Here is a 17229-nt window from a genome sequence, read left to right as displayed (position 1 = left end):
GGGGGTTAATGCATAAAACTTGGTGGGGAGAGGGAAAAGACCACCTTCTTCCTCATTCTTGAGTAAATATCACACTTCCATCATCAGTTCTTCCTCCATGTTGGGCCAAGGCGTTTTCTTGTCCCTACATGGACAAACCAGGACTGTCATGGTGCAATGGAAATGAGCAAAAAGGTGATAACATATGTTAAAAATGGTAAATCATCTCAGGTTTTAGTACAATGTCACCTTTTCCTTATATTTTTGTTTTTAGTGCAAGCAGAGGAGCATGTCCTAGGGATCATTAACTTACTGAGCTCACTGGGCAGGATGTGGGCCTCATGCCACCATTGTTTAATTGTTTTGAGGCATGTCTCATGCTTCTGTGGCATGTTCTTTTGCTAAGCACGGCTGCTTGGTTTTGTGGTTAAGCAAAGTTACTTTCTTGAATAATCATTAACTTACAGGGGTCTCCCATTTTTTTCTTTACTTACAGTCTCCTAGTGGAATTAGTCACCAACTTTGTCCCTGTACTTTGTCCCTATCAAATTTGATAAAAGCCAGTGGAAAGCTAAATTACAATACAGAATCACAAGTCAAAAGAGACTATCAGATAGTACATACTTAGTCACCACATAAATGGCATATGTAATGAAAACTAGGACTTCAGGGAATGTGAGCAATAACTAGAGGTAAGCTCTCAAAGGCTTTTTGGATATGGAAGGACTTTAATCAGGTCCTTAAACATCAGTAGAGTTTGAAGAGGCAAACGTGATATTCTAGATGAAAGATGGAACTTGAAGAAATAAGGAAGTAATTAAGTTGGGCAGATTCAAATAATAATAGATTTTAAAGAAACCAACAATGCATAAATTCAGAAGACTAGAAATAAATATGACTGGAAACATGTTGTAGGACAAGATTTGACAACTCTTTAATGAAACTCTGGGAGTTTGAATTTTATCCTTTAAGCAGGAGTAATTGAAGTTTATTGTCATGGGAATAAGAGATAGAACTGCATGACTACTTCAAGGGTCAGATTAATGGAAGATTAAGGAGAACTTTTACAGGTAGAAGAGAATAAAAGTGGGGTTTTAGGAGACATTTCCAAAAACAGTACTAAGGAAATACTCTTGTTTACTGGAATTTTAGCTAAAGTTTGGAGATAAGAAAGGAAAATAGAGGACAGTAAAAAATGTTTTCAAATTAAGTATTAGCTGTAAGTCTGCCAAATAAAACAAATGCCAACAAAGCTAAAAATTACACAGCTATGTCAAGCAAAGGAAATATGCACTGTTATTAGATTCACTGTGTATTTTGGTGAAGGGAAAGCTCAGGTATCTTGCAGACTGAAAAGGAGCTCATGATCATTATGCTAATTAGCACTGAAAGCTAGCACATTGGAGAGGATAGAATGAGTCCATAGGCCTGTATACAGTTGGTTAAAATAATTTATTTGTTCCTTAATCAGGAAAATATTCAGTTAGTTTCAGTAATGGTCTGGTGTACTAGGGTCAAATTTCATGTTCCAATATTAGCTTCAGCAGGTTAGAAACAGTTGGAATGAAATCCAAATGTAAATTTTTATGCTTCAGGCAAGACATACTATAAGAGAAACTTTTCCCTTTTGAAGTGTTCCTAATGTCCTTGTCCATGATCAGCACAAGGACTTTTTGCACTGACTACTGTCAGTCATTGACAATAGTGACTAGACATCCACTGCTGTCATGTAACAGTGACCTAGTCCCTCTCCTTGCAGAAATTTTCTCCCACCTTCTTTCCTACTTGAGGTCTGGCTCTTGAAACTCTACTCTCAGATTGCTCATGAAACATTTAAATTATGTTAACTTATTATGTATTATTAATCTTTGAACCATATTTTTCTTCCTTGAAAACTACTCCAGATTTTACTTTCCATTACCAAGAAGATCATTTTTCCTTTAAAAAATGGCATATAGCCCTGAAGTAAATTTTATTATTTATGCTGACCCCTTTACTAGGAAAAGCACCTACAAAAATATTTTTCTTCTGAACTTTTAAAATTTCAAATATGTTCTTACTGGTTTATATGTACAGATTTTAAATTTTGAACACATCTTAGAACACCAAAGAAGAAAGGAAAGGGGGTGTGGGGAAAAATGAAGTAAGAAATGAGAAGAGAGAAATTCAGCAGAAAGGAGAGGAAAGAGAAGTAAAGTGAGGATAGCAAAATGAAAATTCTATAGCATCTTCCATCTCTAAAATTATAGACACCTAATTAGTCTGTTAAATGATCTTACCCAAGTAAATTTGTATTTAACTGTGATCAAATCCTTAAAGAAAATGATTAGGAGTTCTACACAATCTCTGAAACATATGGTCATGTGGCAGAGAATTTGCATTTCTGGGTACCTTTCTTTTTTATGATTTTTTTTCTTCCTGTTTTATTTATATATAATTGATATACAACACTGTGTAAGTTTCAGTGTATAACATAATGATTTAAATTATATACATTGTGAAATAATTACCACAATAAATTTAGTGAACATTCATCATCTCTTAAAGATACAAAATTTTAAAAATATAGAAATATATCTTCTTGTGATGAGAGCTCAGGATTTACTCTCTTTCCATATATAATGTACAATAGTGTTAATTATATTTATCATAGTGTGAATTACATCCCTATACTTATCTGATAACTAAAAGTTTGTAACTTTCAGCTGCCTTTATCCAACTCTCCTTCCCCCAACATGCTGCCTCTGGTAACCAAAAATCTGATCTCTAATTTCTATGACTTTATCTGTCTGTTTTTGAAGTATAATTGACCTACAACACTATGTTAGTTCCTGGAACATGAAATAGTGATTTGATATTTCTATACATTTCAGAATGATCAAAAGGTGATCCTATTTACCATACGTCACCATGAAAAGATATTACATAATTGTTGATTATATTTCCCACACTATACATTACATACCCATGACACTTATTTTACAACTGGAAGTTTGTACCTCATAATATCTCTCACATATTTCTCTCCTCCTCCCACCCCCTCCCCTCTGGCAAGCATCTAATTTTTCTCTGAATCTGTGATCTGCTTTTGGTTTGTTATGCTGGTTTATTTCTAATATTCTACATATAAATGAAACCACAAATTATTTTTCATTCTCTGTCTGACAATTCACTTAGCATAATACCCTCTAGGTCCATCTATGCTGTTTTAAATGGCAAGATTTTTCTTTTTCATGGTTGAGTAATATTCCATTGTATACATACACAGTCTTCTTTGTCAATTCATCTATTGCACTTTGGTTGCATCCATATCTTGGCTATTGTAGTTAATGTTACAATGAACATTGGGGTACATATATCTATTTAAATTAGAGTTTTTGTTTTCTTCAGGTAAATATCCAGGAGTGGAGTTGATGGATCCTGTGGTCATTCCATTTATAGGTTTTCTTAGGAACCTCCATATTATTTTCCATAGTGGCTGCATCAATTTACATTCCCACAAACAGTGCACAAGGGTTCTCTTTTCTAAACATCCTGGCCAACACAGTTGTCTTTTTGATGATAGCTTTTCAGATGATAGAACCTGTTATCTCATTGTGGTTTTGATTTGCGTTTCCTTGATAGTTAGTGATGTTGAATTCTTGTCAGGCCCCTGTTGGCCATTCTGTATATATTCTTTGGAAAAACATCGATTCATCTCCTCTCTCCATTGTTTAATCAGGTTGCTTGTTTTTGAAGTTGAGTTATATGAGTTCTTTGTATGATTTGGACATTAAGACAATGTCAGATATCATTTGCAAATATCTCATCCCATACTGTAGTTGACCTTTTTGTTTTATAGATAGTTCCTTTGCTGAATAAAAGCTCTTTAGTTTGATGCAGTCCCATTTGTTTATTTTTGCTTTAAGTTCTCATGGTTAAGGAGACACATACAAAAAATATTACTAGGACTGATGTCAAAGAGCATACTGCCTATATTTTCTTCTTTGAGATTAATGAGTTCAGGTCTTACATTTAAGTTTTTAATAATTTTTTAGTTAATTTTTGTATATGGTGTGAGAAAGTAGTAAAGTTTGATTCTTTTGCATGTACCTGTCCAGTTTTCTCAACGTCATTTATTAAAGAGGCTGTCTTTTCCCCACTGGATATTTTTGCCTACTTTCTCATAGAATTGATTGCCCATATAAACATTGCTTTATTTTTTGGCTCTCTGTTTTGAACCATTCATTTATGTGTGTGTTTTTGTGCTAGTGCCAAACAAGTGTTGTGTGATGACTGTAGCTGTAGTAGAGTTTGGAATCAGGGAACATGATACCTCCAGCTTTGTTCATCTTTCTCAAGATTGTTTTGGTGATTCAGGGTACTTTGTGTTTCCATATAAATTTTAGAATTATTTATTCTAGTTCTGTGAAAAATTTAATTAGTATTTTGATAAGGATTGCAGTGAATCTGTAGGTTGCCTTGGGTAGAATGATCATTTTAACAGTGTTATTTCTTCAAATAAATGAACACAGTATATCTTTCCATTGATGTAGTCTTTAAGTTCTTTCATCAGTGTCTCACAGTTTTCAGAGTACATGACTTTTACCTCCTTAGTTAGACTTATTCCTAGGTATGTTATTCTTTTTTGATGTGATTGCAAATGGGATTGTTTTCTTATTTCTCTTTCTCATTAGTGTACAAAAATGCAACAGATTTTTAATGTTAATTTTGTGTCCTGGTCCTTTCTCAATTTATTGATGAGTTCTAGTAGTTTTTTAGTGGTGTCTTTAGGATTTTCCATTAATAGCATGTCATCATGCTATTTCCATGTCATCAGCAAACAGTGACAGCTTTATTTCTTCCTTTCCAACTTGGATTCTTTTTATTTCTTTTTTGCTGATTGTCATGGCTAGGATCTCCAATACTAGTTTGAATAAAAGTGGTGAGAATGGGCATCCTTGTCTTATTCCTGATCTTAGAAGAAATGCTTTCATCTTTTAATTGTTGAGTATGGTGTTTGCTGTGGGCTTGTCATACATGGCCTTTATTATGTTGAAGTATATTGTCTCTGTACCTGCTCTGTGGAGAATTTTATCACAAGTGGATATTGAATTTTGTCAAAAGCATCTATTATGATGATCATATGATTTTTATTCTTCAATTTGTTAATGTGGTGTATCACATTAATTGATTTGTGGAAACTGAACCATCCTTGTATATCTGGGATAACTCCCACTTGGTCATGATGTATGATCCTTGTAATGTATAGCTGAATTCAATTGACTACTATTTTGTTGAGGATTTTTGCATCTATATTCATTAGTGATATTGGCCTGCAATTTTCTTTTCTGTGATAACCTTGTCTGGTTTTGGTGTCAGGTGATGCAGATCTCCTAGAATAAGTCTGGAACCATTCCCTCCTCTGAAATTTTTGGAACAATTTGAGAAGGATAGGTGCTAACTTTCCTTCAAATGTTTGGTAGAAGTCATTCCCCCTCAACTTTTGTTTGTTGGAAGGCTTTAAATTACTGATTCAATTTCATTACTGATAATCGGTCTCTTCATATTTTCTATTTCTTCCTATTTCAGTCTTGGGATTTTGTAAATTTCTAGGAATTTGTCCATTTCTTCTAAGTTGTCTGTTTAATTGGCATATAATTGTTTGTAGTAATCTCTTGTAATCCTTTGTATATCTGTGTGGTGTCAGCTGCAACTTCTCCCTTTTCACTTTTTTGATTTGGGTCCTCTCTCTTTTTTCCTTCATTATTCTGGCTAAGATTTACCAATTTTGGTTATCTTTTCAAAGGATTAGCTTTTAGCTGCATTGATCTTTTCTCTTCTTTTTTTTTTTAAGTCTATTTTGTATATTTCTGCTCTGATTTCATTATTTCTTTCCACTAACTTTGGGTTTTGTTGATTCTTCTTTTTCTAGTTCTTTTAGGTGTAAGTTTAGATTGTTTATTTGAAATTGTTCTTGTTTCTTGAGGTAGGCCTGCATAGCTATAACTTCCCTCTTAGAATCACTCTTGCTCATCCCATTGATTTTTTTCTGAGTTTCGTGGTTTTATTAACACAAACACAATATGCACCTGAGCTATCTATTCATTTTCTTTGTTATGCAGGCTCCATTGAGATTGGTGACTCTGATGGCCATCTGGGCTGCTCTTTCCACAGTGGTTTTGCAGTTCTTGGAGGAGACGTTGTGAACAATCTCAGCACAGTAAGATATTTTGCACCTTAGAAGCACTTCAAGCTTGTTGATATTGTGGACCAGGAACTTCCAGAAGCACACGTGCTTTATTTCCTTGTTGCTGTCATAATAGATGTGGAGCGTCAAGATCTGACCCTTGAATCTCCTGCACACCCTGTTTTCACTGCCTCTGGGTTTCTACCAGTTACAGTTAATTTTGACGTATTGGTCTCACTGGTGCTGGATAAACTTCTTGATCCTCTTTCTGATGATCTTGGGCTACACAAGGGGTCTGAGGACAGCCATGATGCTGAGTTCGTGATGGTTGTCATCTCTGTAGGCAGTGCTGAGGAAAAGCCAAACTATTGATTTTGGATCATTGTGTTTTCATTTGTCTCCAGATATATTTTGATTCTCTCTTTGATTTCTTAATTGACCATTTGGTTGTTTAGTAGTATACTGCTTCCATATATTTATGGTTTTCTGCAGTCTTTGTGTGTGTGTGCGTGTGTGTGTGTGTGTGTGTTTGATTTCTAGACTCATAGCATTGTGGTCAGAAAAGATACTTGATATTATTTCAGTTTTCTTAAATTTACTGAGACTTGTTTTGTGGCCTTGCATGTGATCTATCTTGGAATATGTTCCTTGTTCACTTGAAAAGAATGTGTATTCTCTCTGCTTTGGGATGGGCTGTTCTTTATATATCTATTAAGTCCATCTTTTGTAATGTGATTTTTAAAGCCAGTGTTTCCTTATTGATTTCTGTCTAGATGATCTGCCCTTAGATATAAGTGGGGTGTTCAAATTCCCTAGTATTATTGTCAATGTCTTTCTTTTTATCTGTGAATATTTGCTTTATGCCTTTAGGTTCTCCTATGTTGGGTACATATATATTTTCAATTGTTATATTCTTCTTGGACTGATCCCTACCTCATTATGTAATGTCCTTGTCTCTTGTTACAGTCTTTGTTTTAAAGTCTATCTGATATAAGTATAGATACTCCAAATGTACTTTTATTTCCATTTGCATGAAATAACTTTTTTCATCCCCTCATTTTCAGTTACTGTGTGTCTTTAAATCTCAAGTGACTCTCTTGTAGACAACATATATATGGGTCTTTTTAAAAAATCTATTCAGCCACTCTCTTTGATTAAAGTATTTAGTTCATCTACATTTAGAGCAATGTTTGACAGGTATGTACTTATTGTCATTTTTAAATTCTTTCCCTGTTCTTTTTGTGGTTCTGTTTTGTTTCTTCTTCTTTTGCTCTATTCCCTTGTGGTTGCTGACTATCTTTAGTATCATGTTTGGATTCCTTCCTCCTTTTGTGTGTTTATCTATTATAGATATTTGGTTTGTGGTTACCATGAGGTTTATATGCAGACTACTTTCACTGTATAATTGGTTTTACCAATGAGATTTTTCCTTTTTAATTTCTTTTTTTTTTTTGCAGTACACGGGCCTCTCATTGTTGTGGCCTCTCTTGTTGTGGAGCACAGGCTCCGGACGCACAGACTCAGTGGCCATGGCTCATGGGCCTAGACACTCCGTGGCATGTGGGATCTTTCTGGACCGGGGCAAGAACCTATGTCCCCTGCATCGGCAGGCAGACTCTCAACCACTGCACCACCAGGGAAGTCCCCTTTTTAATTTTTATATTTCCAGTTGTGGACTTTTCTTTTGTGTTTAGAGGAGCCCCTTTAGCATTTCTTACACAGCTGGTGGGCTGGTGCTAAACTATTTTAGCTTTTGCTTATCTCTAAAACTTTTGATCTCTCCTTCAAATCTGAATGATACTGTTTCCAGGTAGAGTATTCTTGATTGTAAGTTTGCTCCTTTCCTTTTATCACTTTAAACAGTCCACTCACTTATGCCTCGCAGAGTTTCTGCTGAGAAGTCAGCAGATAGCCTTTTGGGAGTTTCCTAGTTTTTAACTTGTTGCTTTCCCCTTGCTGCTTTGTTCCCTCTTTACCTTTAATTTTTGTTGTTTTAATTACCATATGTTTTGGTGTGGTTCTCTTTGAGTTGATTCTGTTTGGGAATCTCTGTTATTCCTAGAGCTGGGTGTCTGTTTCCTCTCCCAGGATAGGGAAATTTTCAGCTTATATGTCTTAAAATATGTTCTCTGGTCCTTTCTCTCTCTCTCTTCTCCTTCTGGGACGCCTATAATGTGAATGTTAGTACACTTGATGTTGTCCCAAAGGTCTCTTTAACTGTCCTCATTTCTTTCTTTTCTTCTTTCTGTCCAGCTTCAGTGATTTCTTCTACTCTGTCTTCCAGCTCCCTGATCCATTCCTTTGTGTCTTCTAATTTACTGTTGATTACTTCTCATGTCAGCCTGCTGGTGAGTGGGGCTGGATCTCAACACACCTGGCTGAGAGGGCCAAAATGTCTCAGAGCTTCTGTTGGACTGCTGGTAGATGGGTCCAGGGTAAACAGGGGACTCCATTTAATGCTAGCCCACTGGTGGGATGATCCAGGTCCCTGGGTCTCTGGCTTCAGGGTCCTGTGGGTCCTGGGACTCATGTCAGCCTACTGGTAGGCAAGACAGGTTCCTGATTCAGTGGCTGCAGGGCCTGGGGTGTTCTGAATCTTGCATCAGCCTTCTGTTGGATAAGGCTGGACCCCAGAGTAGCCAGCTGAGGATTGCTAAAATTTCCCAAAGCTAATATTGGCCTGCTTGTGGGCAAACCCAAGGTTCATGGCATCCTGTGGTTGATGCCCACCCATAGTGGGTAAGGCTAGTCCCTGGAGCTAGTGCCAGCTAGGAACCAACCAAGTCCTAGGTTCTCTGGCTGCATGGGTCAAGTGTCTGGAGCTGGTGTTTGTCCACTTGTGTGTGTTTTGATTCTCTCTTTGATTTCTTAATTGACCATTTGGTTGTTTAGCAGTATACTGCTTCCACATATTTATGGTTTTCTGCAGTCTTTGTGTGTGTGTGTGTGTGTGTGTGTGTGTGTGTGTTTGATTTCTAGACTCCCGACATTTCTTCCCAGGACTAGTGCTGGCTCACTGGTGGGTGAAGCCTGGTCCCAATGTCTCTTGCAGCAGGGCCCTGGCTGTCCCAGTGTTGGTGTGTTGGCCCACTCATGAACAGGACCAGGGCCCAGTGTGTTGTGACTATGGTGCCTGCCCACTAATGGGTGAGGTTGGCCCCAGGGTTACTGCCAGCTCTCTGGTGAATGAAGAGGGTCCTGAGGTCCCCAGATGTAGGGCTCTTCAGGTCCTTGAGCTAGTGCCAGCACACTGGTGTGCAGGGCTGTATCCTGGGTCCTCTGATGGACAGGGCCATGTTCCAGGATGACTGTGGGCTTAGGGTGTCTTAAGGCAGCCAGCCTGCTATTAGGTGAGGCTGTGTCCCTTACTCGCTTGTTGCTTCTCCTGCAGTATCACAATACTAGTGTTGACAGGTTGATGTGTGGGTCTCAGGCCCAGTACTAATAAGCTAGAGGGAGCACTCCAAAGTGGTATTTCCCAGCACATCTGTCCTCATTGCAGAATAAGCTCCCAAGATGGCTTCTGCCAGTCTCTATGTCCCCAGAAGGCTCTCCAAGATCAGCAGGTGGTCTGACCCATGCTCCTTTCTAATTATTGTCTCAATCCTAGGTGCTGGAGTGTGTGAGGTTTTGTGTTTACCCTTTAATAGTGGCCTTCTATTTCTTACAGCCTTCTGCCTCTCTTGAAAATAAGCACCACTGGCTTTCAAAGCCAAATATTCTAGGGGCTCATCTTCCTAATGCAAGACCCCAGGCTGGGCAGGCCAATGTAGAGCTCAGACACATGCTTCTTGAGAAAAACCTCTGCAATTGTAGCTATCTTCTTGTTTGTGGGTTGCCCACTTGGGGATGTCTATACTACTTTTCTGCCTAACCTGTTCATCTCATCACGGTGCCTTCTTTATATCTTTAGTTGTTAAAGATCTTTTCTATTATATTTATGTCTTTCTCATCAATAGTTTTTCCTTAAATAGCTGTAATTTTGGTATGCCCATGAGATGAGGTGACATCAGGGTCTTCTTACTTCATCATATTGGCCACAGTTACAACCAGGCATTGTTTTTATTGTTGTGTCCTGTGCCTGCTTTTCATTTCAGCATCAAGTGTTAGCTTTAATGTGTTTTCATATAACATTTTGCCTGAAGTTAAATCACTTATACTTTCATTGTCTGAGTATATTATCTGTCTGAGAGAATTGAAACCTGGCTTTTTGACTAAATTATCCCATAAAATTTCAAAAATTAAAAGATAGTATTACTCATTTGAACAGTGACAGCAGTGTATTCAAAGAAATAAAAATAAATATTAAAAATTCTTTGCATGATAATTTCTTCAGAGTAATCCAATTCAAATACATTTATACTTACCAGTATTGAATTACACTTTTTGGAATCACTTTACTTGCACTCATATGCCTTATAAAGGAGGTGTTTAATAGACTCATCTACCATAACCACAGCTAACATAACATATTCAAAATTAATCCTGAAAGTCAATGATATATATCTAAGTAATTTAACTTAGGAGTTAAGAGTAAATTTATTTTTGAATTGATAGTGAAATTAACTACAAAAATGGAATATTTTCTGGAGTTTAAAAAAATTGCCCTCTAAAATTTCATTTTATATTGGTGTTATTACTCATAGGCTTCTACATAAGTCAATGGCCTTGATGTGTGAATACAGAATCCATGGCATTATGGTGAGGACTTTTATTATGCGAAGTATGGCAGTGGTAGCAAGAATATAAGCCCTGCAAACCTGAAGTGCAAAGCATTTCTTACCAAAAATCTGCCTAAGAGTGTTGGGAAGGTAGTGCTTCTTAAACTACCTTACCTGCGGAGAACGCCTGCCTTATTTGTTCTCTCAATATGTTATAAGTGCTACTTTTAGAAAAAAAATAAAAATAAACGTGTAGGAAAATGAAATACAAACACAACAATGACATATAAAATGCAATTGAGTCCCTCATTTTTTATTATTATATTCCACACACATAAATTTAATTTTATAAATTGATCCAAACATTTTTACATGCTCAATCTCAATTTCACTACTCATTGCCCACAGATATCAAAGAGTTCCTGAATTGATGTAGGTTCATGGACCACATTTTGAGTTGCATTGCTCTAGGCCTTCCTGTTTCTGAACCCAATTTCAAAGTGTGATGCATTTGGAAAGTAAGTTTAGTCCATAAGAACAGGGGTTATTATTGTTCTCACTCTCACTTAAAGTTTCTGTATTTAGCACAGTGCCTAGCACTCAATTTCAAAATAAGTAAAAGACATTGGAATTTAAGACATAAGAATAAAGTCTGAAAAAATAATGGATTTTATTTTATAATATCCATCAAGTCATACTCTCATTTTAATCCAGATCCATATTTTCATATTTAGTCCCAGGTATGTTGTAATTAGAAGATAATGCCAGTCCAAAGGTTCTCTGGTGTAGTATGCCAGGAGGAAACTGTGTATTACAGAAATGACAGAAAGTGATTTATATAAGTTTTACTGTAGGCAGAGAAAGAAAACAATGGTTTTGGACTCCTAGAAATAATAGCAAACCCTGCTGAGAATTTCTTTATCTCCAAAATCTTAGGCTCTAAGCTTCCAGTATCTGTTCTCAGGTTTTTATTGTTTCTACCCCTGACCTTACTCCCACAACAGCTCTTCTGCTATCTTTTCAATACTTTAAGGCCATCACCACACATTTTTCTTCCATGTAAAGGTCCTTTAGATTTTAATTTTCACTCCTTTCTTTTTTTCTTGCTCAGCGTAGACTAAAATTGAAACACTTTTTCTATTAACTACACTTTCTCTTTGGAAGTTTCGATTTCTTTCTCCCTTTGCCTAAAATATGTTTAAACATCTACCATACTTAAAAGTCCTGTGTAGATCTTATAATTAACTTCATTCTTCCACCTTTACTATATTATCCTCTTCTTAACAAAGTAGCCTTAAATTTCTCCTCTCCCTCATCTGTCATTTGTACATTAACCCACTGCAATTTAACTTCTGTCTCTAATTTTAAACTGAAATTGTGAAGACCACCAGGAAGGTCATCAGTTCCCCCAGAGATGGAAATATGTCCCATGTCATCATTCTTGATGTTTATGTTTTGTCTGTCTATCTTTATGTCTATGACTTTTTGTGTAATATCAATGTCTAATGATTGACTTCATATCTCTACCAGGTAAAGCCTGACTCCATCTTGGGTGATGTTGCATGCAAACAATAAAAATTAGCTCATTTATATCCTGGAATCTTTAGTTCACTTAATTTCATATTTTTATTAGGTATTTTTGTAATATCGTATTTCCAAACATGATATATCCTAGGTGAAAGAACATAGACTCACGTTTTAAAGTTGTGGTTTGCCTCTCTGAGCTTGTGCCCACCTGTCTTCGTAAACCTTTACTGTTTTTCCAACTTTTTTTTTGTGGTACACATGTCTCTCACTGTTGTGGCCTCTCCCATTGCAGAGCACAGGCTCCGGACGTGCAGGCTCAGTGGCCATGGCTCACGGGCCCAGCTGCTCCGCGGCATGTGGGATCTTCCCGGACTGGGCCACGAACCCGTGTCCCCTGCATCGGCAGGAAGACTCTCAACCACTGTGTCCCCAGGGAAGCCCCTTTTCCATCTTTTTAATGGGATCAGGATCTAGGATCAGAGTCCAAAGTAACTCCCTCTGGGTATAAAATCACTTGAATGTGTCTTAAAAGTGTAAGCATATTTGGTATTTTATTCATAATATATCAGTGCTGGATTTAACTGAAACATAAGTCACTGACTAATAATTTCTTTCTATTATGCTACATCATGCATTTTCCAAGGACTTTGGCATTGGGTAAGTTGGGGTTCAAATTCTGGTTCTAATATTTACTAACTGAATTGAGAAAATTGGGTAACCTTTCTATGTCTCAGTTTTTTTGTGTGTTTAAAATGGTCTCTTATGGTTTCTACATCAAAGGTTTTTTTTTTTTAATTAAAAGACATAATACTTGTAATACTTTTAGAACAGATGCCTAACAAATAGAAACTGGCCAATAAATATTAGTGATGATTATGATATTCACTGTTTGGGACACATAACTGTGGTGTAACATCTAAAATTAAGGTCCACAACATTTTAAATCAACTATACTCCAATACAAATTAAAAAAAAATAAAATAGTGTGTACAGGTCAATCCCAAACTCTCAGTCTATCCCTCCCCACTGCTCTTCCCCTCAGTAACCATAAGTTCATTCTCTAAGTCTGTGAGTCTGTTTCTATTTTGTAGATAAGTTCATTTATATTATTTTTCTTAAAGATTCCTCATATAAGTGATATCATATCATATTTGTCTTTCTCTGTCTGACTTACTTCACTTAGTATGATAATTTCTAGGTCCATCCAAACTCTTGGGAGTTTGGGATTGACATGTACATACTATATTTAAAATAGATAACCAACAAGTACCTACTGTATAGCACAGGGAACTCTGCTCATATTCTGTAATAACCTAAATGGGAAAATAATTTGAAAAAGAATGGAAAAAATAAAAATTTTAAATTAAATTAATGTCCAATATTATGTGCTACACTGACCTCCAAAACCAGGAGAATCTTGAATGACCCAAACATAAGTTTTCTCATGACTCTACTCCTGTGGATAAAGTTCCCTAACCAAACAATCTTTTTAATGAAGAGGATCAGGAATAGTTCCTTCTTATCTGTGAGGACATGGTTTCAGTTCCCACAGCTGATAAAATTATTTAAATAAGTAAATCACATCCTTCCTGAGGAGCCAAGGGTCATCTCACTCTCTTGATACTACAAAATCTGCCTCCCACAGCCAATAGTTATTCACTGTGTTCCTGAATGCAACCCCTGTGTTTCTCTGTGCAGCATGCAGTCTCCTTCTGCCTGGACTTCACAACTCATGTGACTAATATACTTCACAGTATGTGACCAATAAACTGCTATTTATCTCATGTATCTAGTGTCAGATGTCCTGTGTTCTGTCCATTCTGTGATGGAGCAAGTTTGCACAGGGGACTTTATATGGACATAGAGGAAAAATAAGGAAAGGGAGACAAAAATCCAGAAGAAAATAGAGAGTTAACAAAAAGTGCTGAGGAGGTCAATAAAGTATAATCTGGCAATAAGAAGTAGATAATTTTGTGCTCTAGTGGATTTTTCATCATTATTGAGGTATAGTTGACATTCAATAAATTGCACACAATAAAATATACAATTTGATGAGTTTTGATATATGTACACACCTGTGAAAGCATCATCACCATCAATGAACATATACATTGACTCCAAAAGTTTCCTCATAGCCCTTTGTAATTCATTCCTCCCCCAGTCCCTAGACAACGAGTGATATGTTTTCCAGATCTATAGATAAGTTTGCATTTCCTAGAATTTCATATAAATAGAATCATGCTTCTTTATGGTCTATTTTCTTTCATTCATCATAATGACTTTTATTTTCATTCACATTTTTACATGCATTAACTTACATTCTGGTAAATATTTAACAATCAGCTCTCTGGTGGCAGTGAGCAAGGGGACTGATTTGTAGCACTCACTGATTTACATGGTGTAATATTTACCCCTATGACTGATTTCAAGCTACTAACATGATGTCACTGATCTCAAAGGGGGGAGTAGATGAACACAATCATATCTCATGAGCCAGTTCCAACCAAATCCAGCCCATCACTGCATATGTCAATGTTTCATTACTTTATAATATCAAGTACTATTCCATTGTATGGACTTTTTTTTATCCATTCACCTGTTGATAAACATTTGAGTTGCTTCCGGTTTAGAGATATTATAAATAGAGTTATTATGAATATTCTTGTATATGCTTTATTTTCTCTTGGGCAAGTACCTAGGAATGAAATGGCTGGGTCATACTGAAGGTGTATGTTTAACTTGTAAGAAATTGTAAAACTTTTCCAAAGGAGTTAAACCACTTTACATTCCCACCAGCAGTATAAGAATGTCTAAATTGCTCCATATTTTCCCCAACACTTAATATCATCAGTATTTTTTATTTTTATCATTCTAGTGAGAATATAGTATATCAAGTTGTTTTAATTTGCATATGTGACTAATGATTTGGAACATCTTTTCATGTGCATATTTTGCACCTGTATATCTTCTTCAAAAAGTGTCTATTAAAATATTTCCTCCTATATTATTTTCCTGTTTCTTTCTAGAAATAGTAGAATTTTAGCTCTCAAACTTTGATCTGTATTCCATTTTGGGTTAATTTTTGTATATGATATGAGTTAATAATTTAATTTCATTTATTTGGATATGGTTAACAAATTGATTCAGCTCCATTTGTTGAAATACTATCATTTCCTCACTGCTCAATAGATTTTTTAAAAATTATAGATACTCATATATGATTCTAATAAAAAGTAGTTATATCTTTGAGGGCTTTGAACTTCAGCTTAAAGAATTTAAATTTCATTGTGAGATGTTAAAGAATGTGGACATTTAGAGATTCTGTGTAAAGAAAAATGAGCTGATCAAGTTATATTAATTATTTTAAAAATAAGCCTAGACAATATAACAAAGAGATTTTTGAGTCAGTTTTAGAGAATTTATCAAGAATTAACAAACTTCCTCCAAGAAAGATGCCTAAAAATGTACACACCCAAAATTTTGCAAGCAATATCAGTATTGCCTGAATTGTATCTATGTTACATCTACGGGTTTGAAGACACTAGATAAGAAGTATAGGAAAATATTTGTAATAAAAACAACCCTAAGAAATTCAAATGTAGGAAGGAGACATGTACTGAGACATGGTCCAAGAAGTCAGCCTGCTTAACTTTCATTTCACTGTAGTATAAAGGACAAGGGACCTGAAAGAGAAGATATGGTTGGGAATATAAAGCGTGTAGGGAATAATGGAGTCATTGGTGCAGCAAATGAGTGCTGTATTCCAACAGAGAAAAAAGAGAGCTCAAAATGTGATCATAATAGTCCTAGTAAGTCTTGCTAGACTTCTACATCATGAAATTTTGCGTACAACCCCCTATTTCTTTCCACTTTCCCCAATTCCACAACCTGGTTGTTGAGAAGTATATGGATATCAGAAGCTACCTATGAAGTATTTTTACACATGAACCAGTGTAGAAACCAAAAAATGAAACAAAGCTACTATGATTAGCTTTTCAAAATGTTTTGCTGTTGTTTAATTAAGCAGACATCTGCCTGACTAGAGTTTCATACCAGCAGGAATGCAAGAGTTTCATTTCTTAACCTAAAATAAATTAATATAAAACAAAACAATAAAATGATCATAATTCTATTGAAATTATTCTTCCTGTAGAGAATTAGAGGGCAAAGGAGATTTTTATTTATGCCATTTTCATACAACCTTACGTGTTTTCCTCATATATCATAGAAATACCCTGAAAATTCCAAAATATTGACAACTAGAATCCAACTGAATCATGCCTCTTAAAAAATGCTTATTGTTCAAACTGAGTTTTCAACAGGATATAAGTATCAAACCACAGTAATTGATTAAAATAATGATTTTAATGATCACTATATTAGTATAACTGTATTAGTATTTAATAAAGTAAACATATAAGTAAATGTGAATTATTTGCTATAAAAGTGAAAGAATATGAACACAGCACTTACTTGAAGAAATTTTTTTGTTAGTCCCCATGTTTTGATTTGCAAATTATTGTTATTGCATCTGAACAGAGGAAAGTAATTTGTGATATCTCTTTCATAGATCCTAATGGGATTATCTTCAACTAGAGGATAACCTACAGGAAGCAACACCAGCTTCCAAAATCACTGAAAGCACAGAAAATCTATAAGACACCAAGCTACACAGCAAGAGGAGGCTGAAACACTGGAGGAAAAAACATAGCAGTAAATGGCAGGTGATATCAGATGTGATTTATTCTTGAGTGTATGCAAGCTATTTTTTACACACTGCTTACGTTCTTCAGGAAAGAGGAACATGGAGTTTTGAATCAGCATGTGTGGACAGAGCAAAGGTTTATACAGCCATTAGTGCTTGCCCCAATTACAAATAGCCACATGATGTGT

The 17229-nt window shown here is 35.8% G+C and overlaps 1 pseudogene; it reads right to left on the bottom strand.

The window, feature by feature from the left end:
- Window positions 1–6059: 6059 nt before the first annotated feature.
- On the bottom strand, window positions 6060–6457 carry LOC137204111 (large ribosomal subunit protein eL32-like; annotated as a pseudogene).
- Window positions 6458–17229: the final 10772 nt, after the last annotated feature.

The sequence above is a fragment of the Pseudorca crassidens genome, chromosome 12 (genome assembly GCF_039906515.1).
Source record: "Pseudorca crassidens isolate mPseCra1 chromosome 12, mPseCra1.hap1, whole genome shotgun sequence".
Taxonomy (NCBI): Eukaryota; Metazoa; Chordata; class Mammalia; order Artiodactyla; family Delphinidae; genus Pseudorca; species Pseudorca crassidens.
The sequence above is the reverse complement of the archived record's forward strand: the minus strand, read 5'-3'. Positions and strand labels throughout refer to the sequence as shown.